General features: G+C 46.1%; 2 pseudogenes across 2 annotated transcripts; both read right to left on the bottom strand.

Annotated features, from left to right (window-relative positions):
• Nucleotides 1-3,566: 3,566 nt before the first annotated feature.
• LOC311237274 (ubiquitin-conjugating enzyme E2Q-like protein 1) lies at nucleotides 3,567-4,610 on the bottom strand (annotated as a pseudogene). Its single transcript has 2 exons — nucleotides 4,607-4,610; nucleotides 3,567-4,042 (listed from the first exon to the last, which is right to left on the bottom strand). The product of its transcript is annotated as a ubiquitin-conjugating enzyme E2Q-like protein 1 (transcript).
• A 257-nt stretch (nucleotides 4,611-4,867) lies between these two features.
• LOC311236916 (ubiquitin-conjugating enzyme E2Q-like protein 1) lies at nucleotides 4,868-5,351 on the bottom strand (annotated as a pseudogene). Its single transcript has one exon. The product of its transcript is annotated as a ubiquitin-conjugating enzyme E2Q-like protein 1 (transcript).
• Nucleotides 5,352-6,258: the final 907 nt, after the last annotated feature.

Raw genomic sequence — 6,258 nt, 5'->3', positions numbered from 1 at the left:
ACACAATCATCAAATTTTCTGACGACACAGTAGTGGTGGGCCTGATCTCTGCAAACGACGAGAGGGCTTACCTGGAAGAGGTCAAGGTCCTGGCGGGATGGTGCCAGGAGAACAGCCTCTCCGGTCGATAGCCAGCTGCCTTTCCACTAGGTCTCTACGGACTGTCTCATGCCATTCGAATGCTTCCACGAACGCTCTCTGTCGTTCTGGAGAGAGGCACGTTGCCTCTCTTCCTCCACCCTGGCGCTGGCTGTCTGGCTCCTTGTCACCGGGCCTCGCGCACCGTTCTGGCTCTGGGGAAAATCTGGACAAGGGGAACTTGTGGGCTGAGAAAACTGTTCATGTATTTTCCCATACCTGTCGTCGGTCCCACGTCCCCGTGGCTCCGGATCGCTCAGTATTGGCCACTCCATCTGCGACCCCAACTCCTGTCCAGTCTCTGTTCCAGCCGCAAGGCCAGGGTGGGCCTCCTCTGACTGCCTGAAAAATGCAGCCTTTCTCTGTCTCTTTGTCATTTTGTAGTTACCTGAAGTGGTTATTCCAATCTGGATTGGCCCTGTCGACTCCTGTTCGACGGACACTGGTTGGATCAGAACAGTTAACTCTGCCTGTCCCTCCTCGATGACCCCCTGTGTTGGAGTCAAAGTCATCACTTCAAGTCTCTCCCCCATGCTTGTCACATGAGAGAAGTCCATCACATCTAAATCACTGTTCAATTCTATCTGGGGGGTGTCTGCAGAGGTTGTTGGCTGTCCCCCACTATAGGCCCTGTATTTGCCTGCCGCCCTTCGTGATTTCTTTTTCTGTTTTTTGTTTTGGTTATACAGTCGATAGCGACCTCCTTTCTTCACTTTCTTATACTTCAATACAAGTTTTTGTAAAGGCCTGAATATTTTTGGCCATTTCTTTTTATTTTCTACTGTTATATTACCGGTTATTGAAATAGACAGATTGTCACCACTTGTTATTGTCATTTCATCTGCTCCTCTAGTTGCTCCTGACAAAGTTTCACCAAGGTGAACCTGCTCTATATTTGACATTCTCACTTGTTCAATCACTCACTCTCACTTGTTGCAATTTTACCGTTTGAAAAAAACAAGTTTCTCTGTGTTTACTTTATCTATCAACTTGGGTTAAAGTCACCCACACTTTCAAATGTTTACCGGTGCAGACAGGGATTGACAATTTTCTTATCACTCATACTACACCCCCTAGGCTCTTGTTAGCCGCTTTTCCCCCGGTTGGTACTGGAACCGTCAGAACTTCATCTGTCCTCCCCGAGCACCCGTCGAGAATGAAAGAAAAACACACACACTTAATGTCAGCTGTATTTCCCGCTTTCTTACATTAATATTTTACTCATGAAATGTCGGGCTTCTCTATACTAATTGACTTGAGAGAGATTGTGCGATTTATTTAAACTTAACAACACGGCCTTAGCTTCGTTTCCTCCGTTGTCCAATTTGGAAAACCCTGAATGTTCCAATAACTTGTCGTGTAACCCCTCACACGAATCTCAGAGGAACACAAACATCACATCAACCACGCCCGTCCGTTCCGGTAAGCTATTGGTCCTCCTTAGAACAATCAGAATTAGTTTCACAACAGCCTATAATTTCTAAACTTCTGGTGGATCCCTGTTATTTAGCTGTTATAATTTGGTCTTTCCTTGATGATTTGTCATATAGATCTCATAAACTACTTTAAATATCAACGTCAGCTTAATGACTAAATGTAGATGTAATTTTAACATTCTCTCCTTATTTGTTTGCTTTTCTCTGGGAAAGTCAAACATTTTATTCCTATTTTACCTCACAATCAATATTCACATTTTTAACACCACACTTCATTTTACATCATATTCATAATTAATAAAATCCCTTCATTCCACCCTTAAACACCAGTTTTGGTGTTTAACGCTTCCGCCACCATCTAACGGTTCTAAAGGTTTTATACCCCTAAATCCCCGTTCTTTATGTAGCGTCCAGCTGACTGTGTCATAAATCACAGACGCCACACCTTAGCGAAATCCCTACAGACCCTTGACTCATCAAAGGCCTGCCATCCGCAGCCTAAAGCATCCCCTCTCAGTAGTGACCTCGGTTACAGTGGGTGACAATATTATCACAAGGAAAGATGAAATTACCTACCTGGGTTCCATCCTAGAGGCTAATCTTTCCTGTGACAAAATGGCATCCAATGTAATAAAAAAAGTCAACCAACGAACGCGATTCTTGTACCGGATCTCCTCTCTGGTAAACAAGAATACCCTGAAGACTCTAGCAGGAGCACTCATTCAAGGGTACTACGACTATGCTTGCACCTCATGGTACCAAAGCACCTCAAAGGCACTAAAAAACAAATTACAAACATCTCAAAACAAGCTAGTCAGACTACTACTTGACCTGACTCCTAGAACCCACCTCACCCCTGCCCACTTTGACAACCTAGGATGGCTTAGAGTAGACGACAGAGTACAGCTACTTGCAATGGGCCTGGTCTACAAGATACACTACGCGACCAAGGTACCCATGTACATGTCAAAATACTTCCCAAAGGTCAGTGAATACCACGATCACAACACCAGAGGGAGCTCCACAAATCATGTAAAACCCAGATTCGGATCAAACAAGGGACTAAACACGTTTCGCAATTATGCCACATCAATGTGGAACGCCCTGCCTAAAGCTGTAAAGGAATGTGAATCACTACCCACCTTCAAAAACACTCTCAAAAAACACCTACGTGAGACTGCAATTCGAAACTGGCCCCTACAAATGTCCTAACCTAGTTGTACAGTAAATGACCAAGTAAGGCTTTGTCAATATTCAAATGTACAGTGTAAAATGTGTGTGTGTCCCCTTCCCAACCCCCCCCCCCCCCCCCCCCACCTCCAATGTACAGCCCTCACCCAACCCACCCAACCCCACCCCACCCAACCAACCTCCTCCAATGTACAGTTTCTATGCCAAATGTATATACACTCCTTTTCTGGACACTTTTGTATCACAAACAGTACTGTATTTGCAAATCTGATATGTCATAAATGTATAGATGTAGCAGTACTGTCTATCTGTATGTCATGTATGTCATATATGTTATGATGAATTGAAAATGGGGGACCCTGATGTAAACAAGTCGAAAGTCTTTCTCTGGTCTGCATCCCCTTAACAATTGTATGTATTGAGCTGTACTGTACTGTACCCATTCTGCAATCTGTTAATAAACTTTTCAATCAATCAATCAATCAAAAGAAAACCCCTAGGCTCCTTTCCACAAGGAATTTCAAAACCCATACAACCACTCACTCATAACCACATCTAAACAGGTCCGTACGCCTACGGTACCCACACTTACAATAACTCACACACCTATTCATAGAAACACACACACACCCAGTGAGACTACAGTCTCACCAGCCCAAACCAAAAAAAAATATTAATTCAAATTTTATCGTATTTTCACATATCTCTCAATATCACCATGCCGGGTGGAAGGGGGGGGCACTGAAAAAAGGGAATTACAACTCATAATAGGAGAGGGGGGGGGGGAGTGGGGGGCGTCTCTCAGCCTTCGGACACTGGCGGGGACACCCAGCCGTACTTCTCGTGGGTCTTCACCAGGGACTTAAAGGCGGCCTCCGCTACCTTGCGGCTGAAGGCCTTCTTGGTCTTCCCAACCTTCCTGCAGATGCGACTCTGTCCTTTTACGAGGCTCACGGCAAACTGCCTCATGATGGCCTCCATGGTGTAGGCGCTGGACCACCCGCGCGGGGTCAACAGCTCCATACATATGGCCCCGCCGTCTAACACGTAGCCGTTCTCCAGCCGCGGGTGAGTACCCGCATGAAAGGCGGAGAGAAGGGGAAATTGTCGGGGAAAAAGACATTCAGCAGTATGAACTCGGTTTGTTTCCTTCATGTCCTGCCATAACGCAGAGTCTTCGTCTACCTGGTGCAATTTGACATTCCAGTCGAAGAGGTTGTCCTCGACCAGCTCTACCGTTATAAAGTTGTCACCTAGCCGCCGGATCCCCTGGAGCTCTACCAACAACAGCCTATAATTTCTAAACTTCTGGTGGATCCCTGTTATTTAGCTGTTATAATTTGGTCTTTCCTTGATGATTTGTCATATAGATCTCATAAACTACTTTAAATATCAACGTCAGCTTAATGACTAAATGTAGATGTAATTTTAACATTCTCTCCTTATTTGTTTGCTTTTCTCTGGGAAAGTCAAACATTTTATTCCTATTTTACCTCACAATCAATATTCACATTTTTAACACCACACTTCATTTTACATCATATTCATAATTAATAAAATCCCTTCATTCCACCCTTAAACACCAGTTTTGGTGTTTAACGCTTCCGCCACCATCTAACGGTTCTAAAGGTTTTATACCCCTAAATCCCCGTTCTTTATGTAGCGTCCAGCTGACTGTGTCATAAATCACAGACGCCACACCTTAGCGAAATCCCTACAGACCCTTGACTCATCAAAGGCCTGCCATCCGCAGCCTAAAGCATCCCCTCTCAGTAGTGACCTGAAAGAAAACCCCTAGGCTCCTTTCCACAAGGAATTTCAAGACCCATACAACCACTCACTCATAACCACATCTAAACAGGTCCGTACGCCTACGGTACCCACACTTACAATAACTCACACACCTATTCATAGAAACACACACACACCCAGTGAGACTACAGTCTCACCAGCCCAAACCAAAAAAAAATATTAATTCAAATTTTATCGTAATTTCACATATCTCTCAATATCACCATGCCGGGTGGAAGGGGGGGGCACTGAAAAAAGGGAATTACAACTCATAATAGGAGAGGGGGGGGGGGGGGAGTGGGGGGCGTCTCTCAGCCTTCGGACACTGGCGGGGACACCCAGCCGTACTTCTCGTGGGTCTTCACCAGGGACTTAAAGGCGGCCTCCGCTACCTTGCGGCTGAAGGCCTTCTTGGTCTTCCCAACCTTCCTGCAGATGCGACTCTGTCCTTTTACGAGGCTCACGGCAAACTGCCTCATGATGGCCTCCATGGTGTAGGCGCTGGACCACCCGCGCGGGGTCAACAGCTCCATACATATGGCCCCGCCGTCTAACACATAGCCGTTCTCCAGCCGCGGGGTGAGTACCCGCATGAAAGGCGGAGAGAAGGGGAAATTGTCGGGGAAAAAGACATTCAGCAGTATGAACTCGGTTTGTTTCCTTCATGTCCTGCCATAACGCAGAGTCTTCGTCTACCTGGTGCAATTTGACATTCCAGTCGAAGAGGTTGTCCTCGACCAGCTCTACCGTTATAAAGTTGTCACCTAGCCGCCGGATCCCCTGGAGCTCTTTCATGAGTCTCCGCGTCCGGACCTGGGTGCAGTGTTGTGCTGGTGGTGGTGCAGAGGGCGCACTGGTCGCTTTCACCCCGGCGATCACACCTCCACCTGCCGTTCGCTGTTTCTCCTTCGCACCTTTCACCATCTTTTCTTTTGGTCAAATCAGTTGTGCAATAGTCAATGTCGGCGAGCTGTTCCTATATAATTCATGACATTCAGGTAACATTAATCAATTACAGTGTTAAAGTAGTAAACCTATCATTCCAGTCGATCATAATGATCATGATCATATTATGGAGCGCTCACTGCGTTCGATAGAGGGAGAGAAAGAAAGAGAGAGAGAGAGAAAGAAAGAGAGAGAGAGAGAGAGAGAGAGAGAGAGAGAGAGAGAGAGAGAGAGAGAGAGAGAGAGAGAGAGAGAGAGAGAGAGAGAGAGAGAGAGAGTCGGAAGGAAAAGGGGGGTAAGAGCGTCAGGTTTCCCCACCATTTCAAACACGCTTCCCTGCCACCCCAACATTTTAGGCAACACCACCCTCTAGCGTTCTTTACTGGTAACTACCTTGTCAACAACTACCCAACTCCAATCTCCAGAATCCTCCCCCGTCCCGACGGCACCGTGGCGCGCATGCGCAGACCGACACATACCGTCAATAAGACTGATCACAAACGCACATTTTACACTACTTTAAGTTCACAAAACAACCACCAAACCCAAACCGTCCCGTTTTCCCACCCTTGCCACCATATTAGACTGATACTAGATACAGATTGTTAACCAGAATTGTATATACATTTCTCTTCTTCCGCCATTATGCAACGGAACAAGACAATAAAAAAAACTACAACTTTTACAAAATGGCCGTTACGGCGCTTCCTGTTAATTCCGGAAGTTGCTTTTTGCTAGCCCGCCGCTAGTGGTCACG

This window comes from Notolepis coatsorum (genome assembly GCF_963971535.1).
Source record: "Notolepis coatsorum genome assembly, chromosome: 11".
In the NCBI taxonomy this organism is placed as follows: domain Eukaryota; kingdom Metazoa; phylum Chordata; class Actinopteri; order Aulopiformes; family Paralepididae; genus Notolepis; species Notolepis coatsorum.
Note: the sequence above shows the minus strand (reverse complement) of the source record. Positions and strands in the feature narration are given on the sequence as shown.